This window comes from Ailuropoda melanoleuca, chromosome 1, assembly GCF_002007445.2.
Source record: "Ailuropoda melanoleuca isolate Jingjing chromosome 1, ASM200744v2, whole genome shotgun sequence".
NCBI classification, from domain to species: Eukaryota; Metazoa; Chordata; class Mammalia; order Carnivora; family Ursidae; genus Ailuropoda; species Ailuropoda melanoleuca.
In genome coordinates, this window is record NC_048218.1 from 135,549,249 (window position 1) to 135,573,946 (window position 24,698).

Consider the following 24,698-nt stretch of genomic DNA (forward strand, 5'->3'; position numbering starts at 1 on the left):
GACATGAAAGAAGAGAAACCAGCACCAACACCACAGAAACACAAAGGATTATTAGAGAATATTATGAAAAATTATATGCCAACAAATTAGACAACCTAGAAAATTGAATAAACTTCTAGAAACATAAAACCTAACAAAACTGAATCGGGAAGAAATGGGAAATTTGAACAGACTGATTACCAGTAATGAAATCGAATCAGTAATCAAAAAACCTCCCAACAAACAAAAGTCCAGGCCCAGAAGTCATCACAGGTGAATTCTACCAAACATTTAAGGAAGAGAATGGATAAAGAAGTGGCAGTTATATATAATGGAATATTACTCAGCTATATATAAAAAAAAAAAGAATGAGATCCTCCCATTTGTGACAACATGGCTGGACCCAGAATGCATTATGCTATGTGAAATAAGTCAGACAGAGAAGAATACATATTATATGATTTCACTTATATGTGGCATCTGAAAAACAAAACAAAAGAACAAACAGAAAAAAAAACAGAAACAGCTATAAATATAGAGTACAAATTGGTGGTTTCCAGAGGGCAGGGGTTGAAGGGATGGGCAAGATGAGTGAAGGGGATTAGGGTATACAGGCTTCCAGTTACGGAATAAATAAATCATGGGGATGAAATCAAAGGTACAGCATAGGGAATATAGTCTGTGGTATCCTAATAGCACTGTAAGATGACAGATTGTAGCTACACTTGCAATGAGCATAAAATAACATGAAATATAGGGTTGTGGAATCACTACGTTATACATCTGAAACTAAAGTAACATTGTGTGCCAACTATACTTCAATTAAACAAAAAAGAAATTACATGATTATTTTGGTTATTTCTTATGGCCTAACAAGTGGCTACAAATAATAATGATATTATCATTCCCAATACTGTTAGTTGATTGGGTTCAGCTGGGTAGTTTAGCTTAGAGTTTCTCATAGGATTGCAGTTAAATGACAGCTGTCATGGTAGTTATCAAAAGGTGAAGCTGGCCTGGATTTTCAGATTATTTATGCACAGAGCTGGCAGTTAATGCTACTATTGGCTAGAAGGTAGATGGAGCTGTTTGCTAGAACACCTACTTGTGGTCTCTCCATGGACTTCTCATGGCATAGTGACTCACTTCAGATATGAAAAGTTACAAGAGCAAGAATCAAAACGCCCAGGAAGAAGCTTTAAGGCTTCTTATAATTCAGTCTCAGAAATCCCAAGACCTTATGTCTGTAGTGTTCTCTTACCTAAAAGTGAATTATTAAAACCAACTCCAATTAAAGGAGGAGAGATTTGAATCTACTTCTTGGTATTAGGTGCAGTAGGCACATACAGGAAATGAAGTAATTAATACTGACCATATTTGGATATTATGGATGACAGAATCTGGGAAATTTATAGTTTTCAGATAAAATCCATCTTGTTACCTGAGTTCTTAAGTAAAGCTTTATTTTAACATGGCCACACCCATTAATTTACATATTGTCAGCGATGCTTACCTTGCTTTACTAGGGCAGAGTTAGGTAATTGCAACAGAGAACATATTTACTTTCTAAGGTATTTGCTATCAGACCAAGTTTCTTCCACAGCAATTTCCTGGAATAAACTATTATTCCAGTTGGGAAAGAGTGGTAAAACAGAAATTTTCACGGGGGTGGAAGGTGACGGTGTGGATAAGAGGAATTAGAAAGGGACAAATTTAGGTGAACTATTAGACTCAGAGAACATAACAGATTTTTCATGATTTTTGTGCTGCTGTTGGCATTAGTGAACAAGAAGGGTTTGAAACATTTTGGGGGGATTTAACAAAGCTTCTGGATTTTAAAATCAATGCAAAATGGAACTTTGCTCACACTCCGGGTTTTTGCTTGCTCATTTGTTTTATGTTTGAAAACATTTGAATGGTGTTATAAGAAATATCAGACCATTTTCAAAGAAAAGCTACTCATCATATATTCAAGTACAATGCCTACTGTTGCATAACAGATACTTCTTTAAGTTGATGTCTCTCTCTCTCTCTCTCTCTCTCTCTCTTTTTTTTTTTCACTGAGTGCTCTTTCCAGTTTTTATCATTGTGGTCATCTTTCGATACTATTTCTATTTATTTCCCCGAGTGAATTCTAAAAGCTCTTGATATCTTTTTTCTTGACCTCAAATCCAGGTGCTATTGCAAATACAATTGCATTCCTAGCATCAACCACGTTTTCTAAGCTTTTGAAATTGGCCACATGCTGCAGAATTCATCTCTTCCATATACCATTCACCGTTTGTAGAGAAACTCTCTGCCGTGAGTTGCCAACGAATTCTAAAGGCTTTTTACGTAAAAGTTTTTCCTAAGGTCTTTTTGTGAAGCTTGGTTGGCATTCATACCCTAGACTGCCTGTTGCATAGGCAAATGAACACAATAGGCCATAAAAGACGCAATATCACCTAGTCCACGGGTTGAAATAGTGAACGTTTGAAGGAGGAAAACCCCTGAGCGTTGTCACCGTGTGAGAGCACTGCGCATGTGCAGGAGCATCGCCGGTACTATGTGAAGTCTTCTCCGCGAGGTTTTCTTTGTGAAGAGCATCAGTTGGAATTGTACATAATTCATGGAACACTTCTCATCAGTCAGTGTGGATGTGGAAATTAGACAGCTGGTGATGTTCTTCTGAACATTTCTTGAGGGCACAGAGATTTATGGAATGAAATGTAAAATGGGTTTGAATTCAAACCTCAGCAGTTAAGTCAGCCCCCTCCAAAGGCTTTGTGATCAGATGCTTTCTTCTACTCTAAGCAAGATAAATGCTGAGGAAGGCACGCACTCCAAAACCAAACTTTTTTTTTTTTTTACACTGAACAGTTGCTCAGTGGTATAGTCTCCTTCATTATTAATCTTTTTAAATGAAACAGAAATATGGCACCCCCTCACTGTCAGCTGCAGCTCCTTTCCTACTGATTCTATATGGAGTATGGCTTGAATATGTGGCAAAATTCAAGTTTTGCTCCTTTAATAGTCATCATTCTCCATCATAGCCTTCACTGTCACCTTCCCAAATGTGTCATTCACTTTCTCCTAAATCGACATAATCCAGAATGGAGTGTCTTGATCACGCTGGCTTAATATCCCTTTTTCCAGGCTTATCCAAAGCTTTTCTAAAATAAAATGGTGTATATTTTTTTCCTGCTCTACATATTAGCGCCAAAATGCTCTCTGACTTCCTGCTTCCTTTTGTCCTTACTAGTTAAGACAGTACACAAAGTGCTGACTGAAGTGCACAGGGTGCTCCTGGAGCCTCCAGGCTCTGTGTTACCAAACAAGATTATTTTTATTTTCTCTGCTCTTGTACGTACTCTTCTCATATGTTTTATTTGCTTCCCCACATTTTTCTTTAAAGCTTTCTCAGGCTTTTGAAGACAATTTATAACACGAGGCCAAAACAAAGCCTAAGCATAAGATAGCAAGGAAACAAGTTCAGGATATGGATACAAGGAGAGACCACAGGGGCACTAAGTATGATCCTTTGATGCTAGCACATTGATGGTCATATCTCCTGTATGAACACCCAAATACTTAACAAACATCTATCTACCTGTGATTTTGCTCATCTATTTGGAGTGTAACGTGAAACTTTCCTTCCATATAAGTTTATAAAAATCTTTAAGTTTGGAGATGTATATATGATATATATGTGACATATAGGATACATATTTTATATATATATATATATCATGTATGTAAAGTGTATACATATAACTTTTTTTCTCAATAAACATCAGTAGAAAAGTATATCATTGAGATATAGTTACATTTTAAGGAATTTTGATATTAAAAACTAGGTAGTGTTCTATCACAAAAGTGTTACCTGGAGAGAGGATTTATAGTACAAGTCTCTCTATATTTTTCATTAACAAAGTGTTTATGAAAAAATACTTCAAATACTAACTTATGGAAAATATATAACTGCCTTTATTCACTTTATTAAACACATAGTCCTTGATACACTCACTAAAATGATCTTGAAAAGAGGTACAGGTTTCATTATAGATAGAATGAAAAGAATATACAAAATTATGCCAGTAATATCAGAGAATGAAAGTCAAGAAAAGCAGTACTTTTCTTGTTTTTATCAATCAAACATTTTAAACATTAGTTGTCCATAAAATTCCATGTGTTCCCTTCCGTCATGAAAGAATGAGAGCCAGGCATGAACTACACTACCTTTCCCAGTCTCACTTAAGGTAGATGTGGCCACATTACCAAGTTCTTCCAAAAGCACAAAGTCAGGTTTCTAATAAGGGCAGATGTGCCTCCTTCACTCTGATTTTCCCCTTTGGCTGGTTGGAGGTGGCAAGTGACAAGGTCCTACGTAAAGGCAAAGCCTGAGTCACTGAATCACCACATGAAAGACAGCCTTCTAATCAGGAATGTCTATTTTGGATTATTCTGTGAACAAAAAATAAACTACTGTGTTTGTGTCATTAATCATTTGAGAAACTGGTTGTGACTGCAGTAGAGCCCATCCTGACTATTACAGAAGCAAGTTAATACGTTAGAATCTTTGTGCACAATTTCAGCTTGTAAATGTTTTGATTTTTTATCGAGAAAGCAAGAATTAAACAAATTCAATCTTTTAAAGAATTAGGAACATAATGGTGGCTAAACTTTCTGTCATTACTTTTTATTTTAGTTTATCATTGTTTTGTGTGAAGTTCAGCCCCCACACAGAAACCATAAAGCTGAAAACAGGGCCATATCATGTACGTTTACTATTGGTCCATTCCACCTGATATACTGTAGGCACATGGCAGGTTCATAACAGGTGACTATTTGATGGAGTTGAGAACTTTTATTTTTCTGCCATGATACCCTGCTAACATGTTTATAGGTTTTTGTCCATAATGTTATCATAAGGAACAAGATAATCACATTCATCTTAGGCATTAAAATAAAAATGCATAATTTTAACGTTTTTCCTTTTTTTCTCTCTTGAAAATGAAGATACTAATGATTTTTAAGAACTCATCATGACACTAATTTATCCTGGAGTCACTTTGATGTATTTAAGATTTTTTCCCCCTTGCTAGTTAAATCAAGAGGTACAAAAGTACTAAGTGTGAGTCATAATAATCACAACATATTGTATTATTTTAAATTACTTTATAATGGTTCATCATCATAGAACTGAAACAAAATTAACTTGAACCATATTATATCAGTACAATAAATTTTTAAATTCTTGCTTTCTCAACACAGTATTCTAAAAAATAAGCTACTTGAAGAATACCATAGTTCCAAATAAACTGGATAGGCATCAAGTAATTTCTATTTAGGCAACATAAATGGTATAATAGGCAAGCATAGGCTTTGAATGCAAATATAATGGAATGAAAAGTGTATTTATAAATAAACCAGCTTAACAATATCATTAAAAATAATGACATTTCATAAACCATTGAACATGCAGCAAAAAATAATCCAATATTGTTCTTAGTTTCTTTGTTATTTTTTATAAAGAAGTTCTCCATTGGCATTAGTAATTACTACCTGGACAGAAAGGACCCTATTTGTTGTTACTTTTTATGTGGTTAAACCACTAATTAAGTGAACACATTTTGAAAAATAAACTGAATATTGTGTATTTGTCCCCAAAATACTGACTTTATTAGTATGGCTTACATCTTTCTTTTTTTTTTTTACTTGTTTTAATACCACAGTTAGAAACATGCTTATATAATCAAACACTGACTAGCATATTGTGTGTAACTATAAATAAATGAACAAAAATTCTGAGAAGTTCTTCACTATGTCACCAGGCACTACATTTGGGGCTATTAATAATATTAATGATTTGTATGAACATAATAACTTAGAGCAAACTTGTTATTTTGCTCAGTCATTTTCAATATCTGTTTCGGCATCCTGTTGAATCAAATGGCAGAACACAAATAGTGATGTCTCAAAAAATAAATCAACAAAATTAGAAAAGAAAGACAAGAAAGTACTAGACAGTTTGCCAAACATTCAAATACTCAGATGCCAAGAATTCTTTCCAGCAATCCATCTCCCACCTTTCCTAGCAAAAAAAACCAAAAAACAAAAAACAAAAAAACAAACAAAAAAAACCGAAAAGGAGGGACATGAGGTTTTTTGAAGTATTTTTTAGCACCTGAAGTTATGCTAGCAATTCTTGCTAAAGTTAATGGAAAATCTATATATTACCTACCACAATCTTAGACAGTCTGTCCTTGAATCTTGGTCTCCTGCCATTTAACTAAAGTCGATATGTCTGTAATAATGGACGGGACTCCCTTTGGGGAAGTTGGTGTGGAATTTGAGATGATAATTCCTCATTTACATATAGGTGATGCAAAGCAATGCCTGTGTAACCTGAGAATCAGGAACTATGGTATTCTTGTCATTTACTCTACTTACATAACATTCTTATTTCCTGTTGCTCTCTATAAGCCACAAATAACATTATGTACTTTAAATAACATGCTTTGCGTATTGCTTCACTACTATTTATGTTCTGCTACTATTTAATTTCTACAGCCATAGGAAAACACAGGGTACGGTGGCTGACATCATTGTTCTATTGAATGGTTATCACCATTGTTAGCATACTCATTCTACAGATTTTTTCCCATTCATAGGGAAAGCATATTCAGCAATACACATTGCCCTTGGATTTACTCCAACACAATTTGCAAGAACAATTTTTCTTAGGGAGGAGAGACATATTACCCTTTAAATTTACTCACTTTTTAAAATGTTTCCTTTACGCACAATGGCTGCAAAGGAAAAAATGTAGACTGGCTTCTATAAAGTAGCTTGCTATAAAAACAGATTAGGGTTCCTTTGCATTACTTTTGAGGTATTGCCTTACATTAGAATTATTAAATTTTAGGAGTTAGTCTTATATGTCATATATTAGCTCTGGAAAAGAAGTATCACAGTTTTTTGAGGATCCACAATCAGGGTACGCTTTTTAGTCTTTGTAGAGGTTAAGATGTGGAAATTCAGTCTGAGTGGTTAGAGACTGATGTGCCACTTTCATACAGTCGACTAAATAAAGGGTATTCAACTTCTTCTCAAAGGATTGTTATTTCTTGTTTAATGTGCTTCAATTCTCTGAAGTTATGTCATCCTTTTCTAAATATAAAAGCTATGACCCAAGTCTGAAGATTGAGGAACAACACCTAGACAAAAAGAAATATTTAAATGTCTTTTAATATATAAAAAGTAATTGTAAACTTAATTCAATACTAGCAGCTATTATGACTTAATTTATCACAACAAATTTTTTTAAAGATTTTATTTATTTATTCGACAGAGATAGAGACAGCCAGCGAGAGAGGGAACACAAGCAGGGGAATTGGGAGAGGAAGAAGTAGGCTCATAGCGGAAGAGCCTGATGTGGGGCTTGATCCCATAATGCCAGGATCATGCCCTGAGCTGAAGGCAGACGCTTAACCGCTCTGCCACCCAGGCGCCCCATCACAATAAATTTTTAAAAGATTTTACTTATTTGAGAAAAAGCGAGAAAGAACATGTGTGGTGGAGAGGGGGAGAGGGACAACCAGACTCCCAGCTGAGCAGGGACCTGGATGCGGGCTTGATCCTAGGACCCTGCGACCATAACTTGAGGCGAAAGCAGGCACCTAACAGACTGAGCCACGCAGATGCCCCTATTGTAATAAAATATTAAATCTCCTTTTACCTTTTCCAACACTATGAACACCACCTCTCCAAAAAAAAATTGAATTACACTGCCTATATGTACATAACTTAGTATGCTATTTACCAGGGACATTGGCAAAATACACATTCCCTTTGACCCAGAATTTTCACACCTAAGAACGAATATAAAGAAACTACGTGAGTGAAGTGAGTGATAGAGAGTCAATGCAATAGCTAGAAGGATTTTATCGCAGTATTATTCATGACAGGAAAAAGCTAGAAACAGCCTAAATGTGAATAGCTATTAAACAATCAGTAAAGTAGTACATGGTCACTAAAGTGATGCTTCACGTATTTATTTACATGCCAGGATGTTATGATATCAGGCAAATAAAACATAAAACAGAATGTGGGGTATAATCAAACTTTTTATAAAATACACATGAATATAAGAATTTCTAGAAAGATATAAAACCTGTTACTTGAAGTAATAGCCATCTACGCTAGAGATGACACCTTGGTTATAAAACATAAATATAGGGTATAGTCTAAGTGTTTCACCTCTTTTCTAAATTCTTTTTTGGGAGGAGGAATGCTGGTAGTTAAACACAAAGTGCTTTAACTTCTACTGAGTGTTAAGGTTGAATTAACAAAACATTTATACGTGTTCACGAGCCACGGCCTTTATCACTTCACTAACGGAAAAGATTGCATGACGCCAGTAGAAAGATTGCAGATAATGTGGCTTTAAGCAAGCAGTTCTTGGCATGTAAAAAGCAATAAATAAAATCAGAAACTCAGCAAAGAGGTCATGCACAGCATTGAAAACTTCTTCAGAATAAACATCTGCTCATATGGGCTCTTTTACCTCACTCCGAATTTGTTCATTTGATTAGAAAACTCTTTGCCAAGATAAAAAAAAAAAAAAGCCATGAGAAGAATGTTGAAGCTATATTTAGCGCAAAGAATACCTCTTTCTCAGTTTTGCTCCATTAACCATGGTTTCCTTTTTAAACATAGGAAGTTGTGTTTGGAGTCGCCTTCAATTTTATCAGGCCAATCAAATTTAGTTTGGGGGTGAAACGTTTTTGAAAGTTTTAAAAAACTGGAAACGAACCCTTGAAGATTCCGCTGTCTTGTGTAGAGTGAGAAGTATCTGAACTCCAAGTCCGGAAGAGGGAGGCAGGCTAGGCAGATCCTGGGAAAGGCAGTGGCACCAAGCCCCTCCAACACTGTGCCCTGGTGGGGAGATCCCTGATCCACCGTGATCCCCCAACCCCTTCTCCTGACGTGACTTTTGTACCTCTCCATTAGGACAATCATTCCCCTCCTATCCTCTTTTTTTTTCTCTCCCCCAGCCCCTCCTGGCACCCAGCCACCTGTCCAGGAGTGCCTCCTCCTCTCCCATCTTTCCACCCTTGTGGCCAGCCAGCTGGCTTGTTTTGTATGATACTGGGTTGGTGCACAGCGCTTTTTTCTCCCCTTGTATTTTAAACAGGCCCAGAACTGTTGGTTCTATTTAATAGACACGAGATAATGTTATGATTTTAAAGTGACTGAACATGCAGACTACGACAAAAAAAAAAGGAAAACAAAGAAGGAAATCTGACGTTTGTGAGAACATGGATGGCCCTTGAGGGCGTTTTGCTAAATGAAATAAGTTAGAGAAAAACAAATATTGTATGATCTCACTTATATGTGACATCTACAAAACAAATAAGCAACAACTGAAATCATAGAGACAGAGAACAGACTGGTGGTTGCCAAATGCAGGGCGGGTGGTGGCAGTGCAGTGGCTGTAAAGATGATCGAAATGTATATACTTCCAGTTGTAAAACAAATAAGTCATAGGATGTAACGTACAGCACGGTGACTATAGTTGATAATACTGTATATTTAAAAGTTACTAAGACAGTAAATCTTTAAAGTTCTCATCACAAGAAGAATATTTGTATCTCTTTGTGGAGATGGGTTGCAATATATACAAATATTGAATCATTATTTCATATACCTGAAACCAGTATCATGTTATATGTCAATTACATCTCAATAAAATTTTTTTCAGTAAAAATTTTTAAAAAGGAGGCAGGAGACAAGATTGTTGTTCTCATCATGGGACCATAGAACTTATGCCAAACTTCAAATCTCTGCTCTAGAGATACTCCCAGCTATAGAGTCTGAACACCGAATTCTCAATATTACAGCTTGAACAGATGGATGAACTCTGGAAGTTAGGTGAATCATATTAGTAGCTAAAGTATAAGTAAAAAAGTCAAATGGTCTAAAATACTAAACTCAAATGAAAAATGGTTTCTATCTTAAACATTCTTTTGGCCTTTTGAATATCAAACATAGGTCATGATTGTTCCCTATAGCTTGTGGGTAGAAAAAAAAAAAAACCCTAGGAGATCAGTAAGGGAAATAGTTATGACCAACACATATGAGGGGCATGATTGTTTTTTCCACTTGGACAGTTGTTGTTATTTCAAAGCTTTGAGTTAAGTATTTCCTTGGAATAAGAAATATGGAGAGAGCATTAAAAATCACTGTGAAGGCACAAAGTTGACAATTTTGGTGGGGAAATACCTTATTAATACATACAAAGCATGACAAAGAAATGACCAAAATTTGTATGTGGAGCTGATGGATATCATTTTCATTTGATTTCATCCTCATACCTGTATAAAACATTGTTTAAATTCAAGGTATTCTTGTGAATATTCTCGGTCGAGCCAGCCAGGAATGTTAAGATTAATAATGCGTGTCAAATAAGAGAAACAAATATTATGGATTCAGGTGAATATCTTTGCCTTGTTTCTAGCTTTAGTTCAGTATTTTTCTTCTCTGTCCATTATTATTATTATTTTTTACAGGAAGCAATCTTTTATTCCATCATTTTATGGTAAGCTTGTAATTTTTGAGTCTAAGCAGAATACCACTATTAAGAAATCCCCATTTTTTGTGTTTTCTTTCTTTTTTTTTTGAGAAATAGATACAAAACAAAACAAAACAATCCCCCAAAACACAGAAAAGCTTCATGTTTAATGTGATACCCTTGACCTCAGATCAAAATCTTGGATTTATCTTTAAAAGAGGGATTTTTCTCTGCCCCACAGTGTTTATGACCAAAGAATATATTTGCTTCCTTCATCACTGCAGTGGGGTTATCACTTGCAACTGGCTTAAACAAATGGAAAGCACATTACTGTTACACACCCATCTCTGAGCCAGATGAGAAACAAAACAATTGACCCATAAATGTCATCATTAGCTTGATTTTATATATATACCCATATATTAAATGTGTGTTTAGGGTACATATTTGGCAATAAGTCAAAAAATAATCTCCTAGCATTTTTAATAACTCTTATTTAAGCAAAATATGGCATGAAAAAGTAATGCAATCCAGAAATCTGAGCAATCTCAGCCACAGTTCACCAGGATTTTCAGTAGTTGTTAAGCCTATGAATGTTTCTAGCTTTTCTTTGAGTCTCTCTGAAAACAGGTCTGTCCTTGAGGTGTCAGATTAACACTGCACTCAGAAGACAAATTGTTCGTGGGCACACTGGACATATGAGAGCCATTAGATAGTGTGCTCGGCATTCTTGAAAAATGAAAAATTCTAGGCAACATTACATTTTATAAATGCAAGATGTTTATTATTACAGTACCAGCAATAAATGTTTAGAAACTGGAGAGGGTTCACAATGGTTCTGACTAGGAACATATGCCTATCGAGTTCATTGGAAGCGGAGCCATTGATTTTTGGCATTAAACAAAGGGTCTGGAAGCTATTATGCATTTAGGCTTCTATGAGTATTTAATTATATCAATAGGAGAACACAATTTCTGTTGTGTGCATAGTGATGAATGTCTCCATTTATTCATGTTACTATGCAGGGTAGATGAGTTTAAACCAGATGCTGTAACCTTCTTGCAATATGATCAAATTATTTAAATGATATTCTCTGAAAATTTAGAGGATACCCTCGTGAACATCATTGAGAAAACCTTGCCCATAAAATCTCTTTACAGATTTCCCTCAGGAAAATATACAAATTAAAATACAAAACAAAACAAAACAACTGCATATAAACATTTCTGCTTCTAAATGTGAACTGATAAATGCTATTATATTGCTATTACCCGTATGCCTTTTCCTATGTCTGTCATATCTCTACTTTGCAATGATGCCTGATTAGATATGCAATTTCTACTACATTTTTTTATTATATTCAGCACTGCACAATCTGACATTATCCAATGATACAACCCACAGCCTGTTGTCTGGCAACTTTCTTCCCATGTGACTGCATATGAGGTAAGCACCCTCTTCTGTTTGACTAAGGTGATTTTACATATAGACTAAAACATCTTAATGAATATATTCCTTAAGAGACTCTTAACATAGGGAACAAACTGAGGGTTGCTGGAGGGGAGGTTGGTGGGGAAATGGGGTAATTGGGTGATGGGCATTAAAGAGAGAACATGATGCAATAAGCACTGGTTGTTATATGCAATTGATGAATCACTAAATTCTACCCCTGAAACTAATAATACACTCTATGTTAACTAAATTGAAATTAAATTTAAAAATTTTAAAAAGTTAAAAAAAGAAATATATTCCTGTGTAAATTAGAGAAATAGAATTTATATTTAAACTAACACTTTGCAGCACTTAGAACATGAGAACAATAAATGACTTGTGTATCATAAGACATAATGAACATATATATCTAATAAATGCATGAGCTTCTGGAAAGCTCCAAACAAAGTAGAAAAATAGGTGAAAAGAGCACAGTGTTCAAAAGTAAAATAAAATTCTGCTTCTCAGTACAGCAGTTTGGAAATAGTTTTTGGCTCACCAAGCAGTATTATTGACCCATAGTAACCAAATACATGCAAGTACGGTTCATTCAATCAATGCTGAAGTTGAGACTTCAATGAACTGATGCTCTGAATTTTTCTTAGGAAGGGGGATATTGATAGCATGTGCAAAAAGATGAGGTTTCAAATACTCAGGGATAACCTGAGTATTAGGGATAACCAATTATGGGTATGTGTATGTGTGTGTGTGTGTCTGTGTCTTGAACACTTTTGAGATTTTCAAGAAAGTTTGGATCTCCCAGTTTGCCTGTTTTTTTTAGTACTTATAATTGTGATGTTTTTATACGGAAGATTCAAAGCTTGAATAAATACTGAAGAAAGAAATAAATCAAACATGTAACTCTTCTTGTACCATTTGATTTAAGTAACATACTTGTCCTTGGTACTGTTTTGGTTAGACATGCAAGAATTATTGGTGGGATTTAGCATTCTACTTAAGTTTATATTTTATTCAAATTGCTGAATCATTACCACTCAATAATAATACCAGTCATTATCCAGTAGGTATTTTGTCTTTTGACAGATGTTCTATTTGATCTATTTGCACTTCCTTATTCTTCACTGCATGATAGGGAATATCTTGGTAGAGTGAAACCAACACAGACTCTGTAAATTCAGATTTAGCCATAGCAATGAAATTACTTATTTCTAAAATAAGCATAGTTATATAATTTAGAGAATTACTTTGAAAATGGAAAGAAATAATGTATATAAAGTCCCTAGCAATATGAATACTACAAATTAGACCTCCTTATTGGGTAGGCTGCCAGAAAATTTCTTCCAGAAAGCAATGATTATCTGTTCTATCCAAGCTCTGAATGGTACAATTTTGTTGTGGTACACACTTAATATTACTTATCGCTAGGAAACTGGTAAAAGGAAAAAGCAAGTCTGGATCATTTTAAATGCAAGTAGTTGGCTCAACTGAAATTCAAATTCAAACTGAATCTTAAAAGTTGTATCAACATATGAAAAAATACCACATTTGTGTATTCATTCTTGGTTTTTACCTACTCTAATGATTTAGGTAAAAATTAAAATTCTGAAACTACTATGATGAAATCAATAACACGTGCGCAAATCAGAGGCAGTTGTGGGAGCTCAAAAAAGTTACAAAAGGTTAACCAAAAAAAAAAGAAATCCTTAAAAATTAAATGGTATAACTTTGTACTTAATGTCCAAACATGGCAAATATCAATGTTCAAATTCAGATAATTTTTCCATGTAGGTAGCATGAAAATTATGAAAAGAAGGTACTTGGTTAGCGTTGTAAGCATAAGTCCATGTGAGAAAAAAAGTGAATGAAAGACAAGGGCAAGAGGGAATAACAAAACTAGGTCATTACTAATGGGTTCGAAACCAGATGATGAATTATCTCAAATACTACATAATAATTAATTGAAACTACTAAATGATCTAATTACTTTAATAATTTTTACATCTATTTTCTCCCTTGACACATTTTTTCTGCCTTGTACTGTAACATACATTAAAGATATTTTTTAAAAATCAAAAACAAGTGAAATAATCTTTTTCTTTCATTAATCATCCTTTCTGTGGTATTCTAGAAATTTAGGTAACTAATTTTACAGCTATCTATTGTGTATTGTGCCTCAGGCAAGAGAAGTGCTTTCTTTATAAGTGCTTATGGTAGGACAAAACCAAATATGGCTTTCAACAGACTTCTTAACATTACTGTTTGTTTATGTACTGGTAAAAGTGCCTCCAAAGCATGAATTATTTGGCAGCTCCAATATTATAAATCTAAATTTCATGTTAAGAATTTTGTTATTTAATTGTTCATGGTATAATGAAGTCTTACCATTTTTTAATAGCTCTGACACCTTATTTTTTTTCAAAGATTTATTTATTATAGAGAAAGAGTGGCAGGGAGAGGCAGAGGGCGAGGGAGTGAGAGTCTTAAGCAGACTCCGCACTGACTGTAGAGCCCAACGTGGGGCTCAATCTCACAACCCTGAGATCATGAGCTGAGCCAAAACCAAGAGTCAGACACTTAACTGATAGAACCACCCAGGCACCCCATCTGACACCTTATTTTTGATAAGATAAATATGTTTTAATTGCTTGGCTTGGCTTAAGGAGGTTTCATTCTTCAACTAATTCCATTATTTCAATAAGTGTGACTAATACTAAACACCATGGGAATATAAAACAATATTTGTTACAGTAGAGGAGGAGGAGAAGTAATAGCAGCAGTGACTAACATTGTTTGTTTGCAATACTCTAGAGTCTGCTATATCTACTTCACGTGTACCGTCTAATCCTATGACTAATGCCTATTTTAAAGATAGACCAACTGAAGCTTAGAAAGATTACAAAACTTGCCCCAAATCACCTAGCAAGTAAGTGGTAATGTCAATTTGGATATTAATATTGTTACTCATTAACATATATAAACTATTTTTTTTTCTTTTTGATTCTGTGGTTTAGTTAGGGGAATCATTCACTTGACTGGCAAAAGCAACCTCTTTGAGAACTATTATTAAATATATTTTTTTCCTGTTAGTGTATAATCCATATATATATATATATATGTATATATATATGTATATATATATATATATGGCTTATATCCTGTTAGTATATAATCTATCTATCTATCTATCTATCTATCTATCTATCTATCTATCTATGTATCTATCTATCCTGGCCCTCATTAGACTTTGACCATGAAACAAAATCATGTTTTTTTTTAACCTATAGTATTTCAGTGTAGTATTCTGCCTGACCTGAGGAGAGTTGGCCGCTGTTCTCCTGTCATCCAAAATACCAACCTTGGCTTCCTCTGCCACTTCCTAATGAAGATGGAACTCAGAAGGGCTCCCTTGATAATTGAGTGTTCTACAGCCACTGCATCAAGTGCTGACACCCCAGAAAGGGGCTGCCTTGTGCATACTGCCATTCTGTCCTGCTGATACTACTCAGAATACCATGCTAATGATGATTGCCTTCTCAGGTCCCCGGGGAAAGTCCATACCATAATGCAGGGGGTTGGGATTTGCCTATTGTCTATTATCTTGGGAAGAGGTTCATTATTGTCAGGAATGCCACAGATCTCTGATTTTAAGCGAGGAGAGATATACTCTGGATCCTGATATACTCTGGCTGGGCTCACACTTTGAGGTAGGAAAGTCCTGGATCTCTTCCAAAAATGGGGGTAGCAAGCATAATTAGCCAGACACAAATAGACCAGGACTGATGATAAGCATAGGTGGTAATACCCAAAATCAATATTTAATCAGAGATGGCGGCACAATAAATCAATACTGCTTGAGACTATTTACCAAAGATATTACTGAGTAACCTTTCCATCAAGTACTGGGTGTTGTCTAATTGACCTTCCAGAGATTATCTGATCTTATAGGGGAGTGCCTTTCTATTGACTAGACTATTTTATAGCTCTGTGGGGTGAGGTTAAGTGGTAGAACACTGATAGCACTGTAAAGGATTCTTACCTGAAAGCAAAGCAAATGAATCCTGTCCATAGCAACACTAACTAATTTTATTTATTTGAGATACAGTTGATCTTTACCAGGTAGAAAAGATAACTTCAAATGTAATGAGACTTCTGTGAGTTATGACCAGAGTGAGAGGAGCCAATAGCAGAATTTATGTGGACAGGCCAAAACCAGGTGGGAGACAGTTGAGTTTCAGAACTATTCCAAACCAGCAAGAGCCAAGAAGGACCCAAGTCAGCCATGAGCTGATGGAGAAAACAATGACATTTTAAAAATAAATAAATAAATAAATAAACAAATAACATTTTTTTAAAGACTTACTTAGAGATACAGAGACAGAGAACGGGGAGAGGGAGCGGGGAAGGGGAGGAGAGAAGCAGACTCCATGCTAAGCGTGGAGCCCTACGCTGGGCTAGATCCCATGACCCTGAGATCATGACCTGAGCTGAAATCAAGAATTGGATGCTTACCCGACTGGGCTACCCAGGCACACTTCAAGTAACATTTTTGATATACATCCAATCTATATTTGTATGAGAATCATGTTTTCAACTTTTTGAAAATTATGCTTTTCCTCTACATTTCAACAAAATGGGACTATTCTCTGTCACTAATGCTTTGGTCACAAAGTGTAAGCAGTAATACAGGTGCTTTATTATTGTCAAGGCATAGGTGATTCGTGACTAGATTTCTCTTTCAAAATAGCTTAAAACTCGACTTTCAATATACAACATCATCTACCTCAAGACCAGGTAGTTTTAGGTAGTAGATGATCCTGGAATAGGAGCAGAAACAGAAGCCTGGAGAGACACTGGACCAAATCTTTAAGCAAGTGGGCACAACAAGAGAGAGCATAGCGTCAGTTCATTTTTGGATGTGGAGCAAGCAATTGTGGTTAAAATTCGTCACAATAGAGGGGACATAAAAGGTATATATGTTTCAAAAGTAGGCTTTCATCCAAGAAGCTGGGAAATGCACACATCACATCATTTATTTAACATCAGAAATCCATTTCTGAAAATTCAGAGGTTCTTTATAAAATGCTGACTAGGGACCTGTATTAGTTTCCTGTGGCTGCTATAACAAATTACCACCAACTGGGAGGCTTGAAACAACAGAATTTGTTCTCTCAAAGTCCTGGAGGCCAGAAGCCTGAATCAGTATTTTTGGACCTAAAACAAGGTGTTGGCAGAGTCTGAATCTCTCCAAAGGCTCTAGGGGAGAATCTGTTTCTTGCTTCTTCCGGCTTCTGAGGGCTGTCAGCATTCATAGACTTTTTCTCTTTTGTGTGTCTAACTTCCTTCTGTACCCTTTTTATAAGGATACATGCTTTTTTGGTTTTTTGTTTTGTTTTGTTTTGTTTTGTTTACAAATAAGGTAGCATTTACAGGTTCTAGCTATTAGAACTTTATATATTTGGGGGATATTATTATGTCCATTACAGGATCCATTTCCTATTATTTAAACTGGAAAAACTATAATGAGCTACATGAAAAACTAAAATTTACATTCAATATCTTTTAATTTCAACACAGTAAAACACTTTCGTCTAAGAAGTATGCTACCATGTTAGGATATAAATCTAAAACATTACTTCCCGATCACTAAGGAACTTATATAGATATTAGAAAATAGTTGCTTTATATTCCATTAACATGGTCACTATTGGTTGCAGCAATATTCCCTGCACTGCCATTTAGAGTAATCTTTAAGACATCCACATGAGATTCTAAGTTCTGCCCATTGTATCTGAAATGTAAGTGAAGAGGGGTGCCTGGGTGGTGCAGTCAAACTGCTGACTCTTGGTTCTGGCTCACGTGATCTCAGGGTTGTGAGACTGAGGCCTACATTGGGTTCTGTGCTCAACACAGAGTCTGCTTGAGATTCTCTCCCTCTCCCTCTGCCCCTCCTGCTCATGCTCTCTCTAAAATAAATAAATCTTTAAAAAAAAAGTGTGTGTGTGTATAAAACTAAAGAGTTTTCCCAAGTACCTTTTTTTGTTATTAATGTTGTTGCTTACCATGTATTATTGGGGAGCATGAAAACTACTTGTCCCAATTTTTATTTTCAGATGAAAATAGTACATGAGAGATAGATGTTTGTTTGTTAAAAACAAGGAGCATTCTACTTGGATATATTAACCAAGGACATGTTCTATGGGGCATGTCTATAATGAAAATATTATATTCTGAAAGCTGAGCTATTACTGGGCCATCCTGACTCATATCATAAAAGGGTCAGAGAGAAACATATTCCCCAACAGAGAAAGAATGATTCTCAAATGAACAGATGACTATTGTGACCTGATTGTATATATTATATCCACCAAAATGGACTTGTGTGCCTTTAAATCATTAAAAAAAAAATCAAAGCACAAAATTGGCAACGTCTATGCAGCACTAATCTGCCTTCTACTCAACCAAAGTAAATATTTTTGCTTCCCAAGCCCCCCCCCCCATAAAGAGACAGACTATTTCGACAGGTTAGATTTAGGCTATCTTCTTTCTTAAAAATTTAGCATTCTGATTTTATACATCAGTCTCTTGTGACATAAGTAAGTTAATGTAATCATCTCTGGGACTCTAACAATTGGGAATTTCTGATCCTGGAAGATACTTTCTCCAAATTATAGCTAGAATTTAGCCAATTTGCTTCATTTCCACTACTACCACTCTTCTTGAAGCTATCATATTTTGCCTAATTTGCCACAAGAGTTTTCCAATCAATCTCTAAGATTCCACTCTTGCTTCTCTGCAATACACTTCCCCATCTTTGACAAAGCAGAAAAGAATTTCCAATGGAAAAAAGATAGTCTCTTCCCCAAATGGTATTGGGAAAACTGGACAGCCACATGCAAAAGAATGAAACTGGACTACTTTCTTCCACTATACACAAAAATAAACTTGAAATGGATTAAAGACATAAATGTGATACCTAAGACCCTAAAAATCCTTTAAGAGGGCACAGGCAATAATCTCTCTGACACTTGATGTAGCAACCTTTTTCTAGATATGTCTCCTGAGACAAGGGAAATAAAAGCAAAAATAAACTGTTGGGACTACATCAAAATAAAAAGTTTCTGCACAATGAAGGAAACAATCAACAAAACTAAAAGGCAACCTAGTGAATGGGAGAAGATATTTACAAATGACATATCTGAGAAAGGATTAGTATCCAAAATGTATAAATAACTGATACAACTAAATACCACTCCCCAAAATAATCCAATTAAAAATGGGTAGAAGACATGAACAGACATTTCTCCAAAGAGGACATAGAGATGACCAACAGACACATGAAAAGATGCTTAATGTCACTCATTGTCAGGAATATGCAAATCAAAGCTATAATGAGACATTACCTCATAACTGTTAGAATGGCTAAAATAAAAAATTGAAGTTGGGGTGCCTGGTGGCTCAGTGGGTTAAGTGTCTGAGTCTTGATTTTGGCTCAGGTCATGATCTCAGGGTCGTGAAATCGAGCCCTGGGTTGGACCCCATGCTCAGCAGGGAGTCTACTTGAGATTCTCTCTCTATCCCTCTCCCTTTTCTCCTTCTGCCGCACTCTCTCTCTCTCTCTGTCTCTAAAATAAATCAATCTTAAAAAAATGCAAGAAACAGCAAGTGTTGAGATGGATGTGAATGAAAAGGAACATTTATGCACTGTTGATGGGAATGTAAACTGGTGCAGCCATGTGGAAAATGGTATAGAAGTTCTTCAAAAAGTTAAAAATAGAACTACTCTACAATCCAGCAATTGCACTACTAGGTATTTACCTAAAGAATACAAAAAGACCAATTCAAAGGGATATATGCACCACAATGTGTATAGCAGGACTATCTACAATAGCCAAATTACGGAAAAAGCTCAAATGTCCCTCGACTGATGCATGGACAAAGAAGAAGTGGTGTGTGCGTGCGTGCGCACACACACAAACACTGGACTATTACTCAGCCATAAAAAAGAATGAAATCTTGCTGTTTGCAACAACATGGGTGTTGCTAGAAAGTATTTTGCTAAGCAAAACTAGTCAGTCAGAGAAAGACAAATATAATATGATTTCACTCGTTTGTGGTATTTCAAAACAAATGAGCAAAGGAGAAAAAAAAAGAGAAAGGAAAAACAAGAAACGCTCTTAACTATAGAGAACATACTGAGGGTTACCAGAGGGGAGGTGGGCTGGGGGATGGGTTAAATAGGTAATGGGATTAGGGAGGGCACTTGTGATAAGCACTGGGTTATGTATTCAAGTGTTGTATTACCATATTGTATACCTGAAACTAATATTACACTGTATTTTTACTAACTGGAATTTACATAAAAACTTAAAAATAAACAAACAAAAAATGTAAACCATATCATCCTGATTTACCAATTTCAAACCTTCAAATTTGGGGACAAAACTCAAAATTTTACTATGCCAGTAGGTGATACACCTCCAGCTATGTTTTTCATCTTGTCTTTTAAAGGCCCCTTATTCCTCATCTCACTAAGTGCTAGCCAGCCACATTATCTTTCTTTCTGTTCGTCTTTCTTATCTCCGCTTTCAGAGCTTGCTGTGTCCTGAGCTGGAATGTAACTAACTTCCCAGAGAGACACATGGCTTCTTCACATACTGTGGGGCTCAGCTGACCTTGAGGTGGGCTTGTCATGACGTTCCAATAGGAAGCAACTTCCCAATCCCAGACACATTTGAATGCCTTGCTCTGCTTTATTTTTTTCCAAGTATTTGGCATTCTCAGAAATGATTTTATGTATAGTTTGTCAGCACCACAAAAGCAGGGGCTTCTATCTTCATAGGGTTGAGATAATTTAACTTATGTTAATGAGTTAATAACTTAGCTTAAAATTTTAACTTAAAAAGCAATAACTTTTTTTTAAAAGGGCATTCTTTCTGTCCTGAATTTAAACATCAATTCATTAGTGTGTGTCTTTGCTGCTGGGTAAAAGCATTTCTTAAGGACCAAAACACAGGAATCCAAGGCTATACTGCAGGCAGAAAAGTGGTTTCTCCAGGATATGAAATCCTAGATGTGTCAACCTGAGAATCTGTTAAAACTGCTCAAAGGAGTTTATCCACTTTTTTCAAATCATACACCAAAAATGGGTTTTAGATTATCCAAACATTCATCATTTAGGTCTGGTAGCTGTTGAATGGAGCCCATAGATGCCTAAGGAGGGTGTTTACCATCATGACAATCCTCTTCTATTTACCCCAGTTATAGTACAAACAATGGACATTATTTTCTATGTGCCATTATATTTAAAGAATGTTGAGAAGCACTGCATGGACCTACCATGTTTCCACATGCTCTTCATAAACACCTACTCCATTCGTGGTGCAGATGACATCCCCCAGTGTTCCTCTGACCCCTCAAAGCTCCGGACTATCCCATTCTATATCAACATTCCTCTGGTGCTAATCTAAAATTGATCTCAATCAGAAAGTCTTCTCAATGTATCACATAGATTCTCATTCTACTTGGTGAATTTCTTTTTTATATATTTAGATTAATTCCTTGATTAATTTATGTACTCACAAAATTCCTTTACTAATTCTCCCTAGTAATTATGAAAATATAAGGTCTCACCTATCAGAGCTGGATTATCACAGCTAGTATCATTTTCTTAAAAAAAAAATGAGGAAACTACCGTGTTGCCTTCAGCCTTTGTACCTTCCAAGAGGTCTTGGATTTAGACATAAGTAAGAGAAAGCAACCAAAGAAGGTTTCAGGGAAAGGCCTGGCCACCAAACATGGCTTGAGGGTCTGGAGCTAGAGAGGAAGAAGATACCAAGAATCCAAAAGCACCAGAGAAAGGCCTCATGGAGAGCTTAACCACTGTGTTACTTGAACTACCAGTAATAAAGGTTATGGCAAAATTTTTTTTATTGGGATGCAAATTTATTATAAATGGAAGTATTTCTGTAGATGTTCCTTCTATCTCTACACCTTGGGGAAATTTGTTAAACAGTAAGAACACATTCTCATAGGAATCTACCAGTCAGTTCTTAAAGTAATACTTTTTTCTGTCCTGTAGCACTCTCTCTCTCTCTCTCTTTCTCTCTCTCTCTAGTTGTTAAAATCATTTAATGTATTTGATAGGAGCTTCTTTAAGAGCTGGGATGCTACATGAATCTTCATAATACAAAGTGAGTGCATTTTTTTTCGTTATACTAAGTCAGTAGGAAAAAAAGCATTAGGTCAGAGTTTAGTAACCCGATCCTAGTTCACCTTCTGAACTTGGAGGCCCCGCTTCTATCTTGGCAGACAGACCAAACAAAGAAAGCCCAGAATTACTACATGGCACCAGCTTCTTCTTCCCAAATGAGATGAGACATAGGAAAAACCTATGGTAATTGTAATCAAAAGCCAAATAAGCAGAATAAGCAAGATAAACTCAGTCCAGCTCAGCTAACATTTGAGTTGATAAATGTCCATTTTGAGTCAGGCAGTTTTTAAAGAGTATATACTCCCTATGGAGATATTCTGGTGAAATAGAAAGGCAGATCTTAGCCTAAAAAGGGGTAGCCTGGAAGACTTAACAAAGGAGACAAATATTAAATGAGTAAGGCCTTTCAAAAGTGTGGGGATTTATAAAGTAGAGGGTTCCAGGCTGAAGGAACAGTACCCTTAAATGCATTTCCTTTACTGTTCTTGAGTTTCTCAATGCTAAACTATCCAATCCTTCATCCATTATAGTTCATATCTTAGTCTACTTCCTCACCAGGGTATGTTAGAAAGGCCAGAACACGATGTCATGTTGGGAAAAGCACTTTTATGTGAGTAAATTGGACCAATTTTGTGGTTCTCCTACCTTTCCATTTCACTTGTCAGTACAATTTCAAAAATAACTATTAATCTGTACAGAGTTACTAACTTATGTATTTTGGATAAATGAATTAAAAAGAAAAATAAAAACAACAGCAATATGACCTCTAAGTATAATTTCACAAAACAAAGGGCATTTTAGCAACAAAAATTGTAGAAATGTTTCTTAAGCAAAGAATAAAGTCATTAAGTTGCTTTATACATTTTTACTTCTAACATCTTTTAGTTTTAATTTGGCCCAGACTCAAGATTGTTTTCACAGACTGACTCCAGAGTACAAAGTGATTGGGAATATGGGAGTATCCTTTCTCAAACTTGCCAGCTCATCCTCGTCATTTTTCTCACTATAGTTACCTGGTAGAAACTTGTATCTTCAAGCACATAGGTTCGAGGAACTTCCAAGTCTCCTTCTGGTTTTCATTTGCTTATAACCTTAAACCACTACTGACTTTAAAGTGTTCAGCATAAAACCCAATTTGTGCCTTTATTCATTTACAACAGATGGCCCCAGCATGAAAAGGGGGAGCAGGTTATAGCTTCCCTTTTTTGTAGCCCCTTTATTAAAATCACTTGCATCATTTTTATACGGATCACACTTTTTTCTAAGATGTGATTCTTATAAAGGATACACACTTCATTTTAGAACAGTTTAGTAAGTAGTAAACCTGGACTCTCAAAGTCTCCATAAAAAAGTTATGGCCAAACTGACCTTCATCTTAATCACAATACCCAAACCTAATAGTTTCCCAAACATGCAGAAGCCCTAAGCAGAATGACATTCCAGTAACATATGCCTAAGTTACAACTGTTGACCATGAACGTTGCCAGTCCTAAAAAGACCAAGAGCTATTGTTTACCAGGGTGAGAAATGGGATAAGAAAGAATTATTACTCTTTTTGGCTAAAGATATATTGTCAATTTGCCAAAGGAATGGTAGTTAAAATTCTTCTAAAAATTATAGTTCTGGGGATATGAGTAACTATCACCTATAATAAACACATTTTTAAAAAATTTGACTATAATTTGAAGGGAAGACTCAAGAAACAGGCTATTAAAGAGAGGGGTAAAAAATTATAGGTGTAAAACAAACTAGCAAATAATGTTAATTTAAAAATATTGAAAGAAGGAATTGTAGGAAAGAAAAGCATGCCCTCTCTCTCTGCATAGAAAGCATGCCTTTTTTGATATTACATCACCGGACCATGTAAAATTCCCACCAATTATTCTCACAATTTGTCATTTAGCTTACAATATACAGTATAGACTATGGTAACAGATTGCGCTGGGCTAGTAAGATAATGCACGGTCTGGATGACTGAATATGTCTTCATAGTAACAATTGAATAAAAATACTTAAAAAAATCAATTAGCAATGATGGGGGTCTTTTCAGTAATGACATAAAAGATAAAAAAAATGTATTTTCTATTTGGTAAAAAAAAGTACAGGCAGAAATAAAATCTATTTTAATCACTAAATGTACACCCTAGGAACAACTGCATGACCAAAATAAGTACAGCTTTTAAGTGGCAAGTGGTAGAAGTAAAACTAAACTTCAGGAAAACCAGTCTCTGAATGAGGATTGGTTTGAGAAATGTTAGCTCTTTCAATCTGTAAAGGAATGAATGATAAATATTTAGTTTTAATTCAGTTAGATTTACATTGTTCCATTTAAATGACTCTTTTAAAACATAGAGTATTAACATTCTCAAATATAACAAAAGAATGGGGAATAGTTTAATAAATTCATAGTTCTGTTTTACATTCAGATTTTAAAGATTTATTTATGTATTTATTTGAGAGAGAGTGAGTGAGCACACAGAGGCAGAGGGAGAGGGAGAAGCA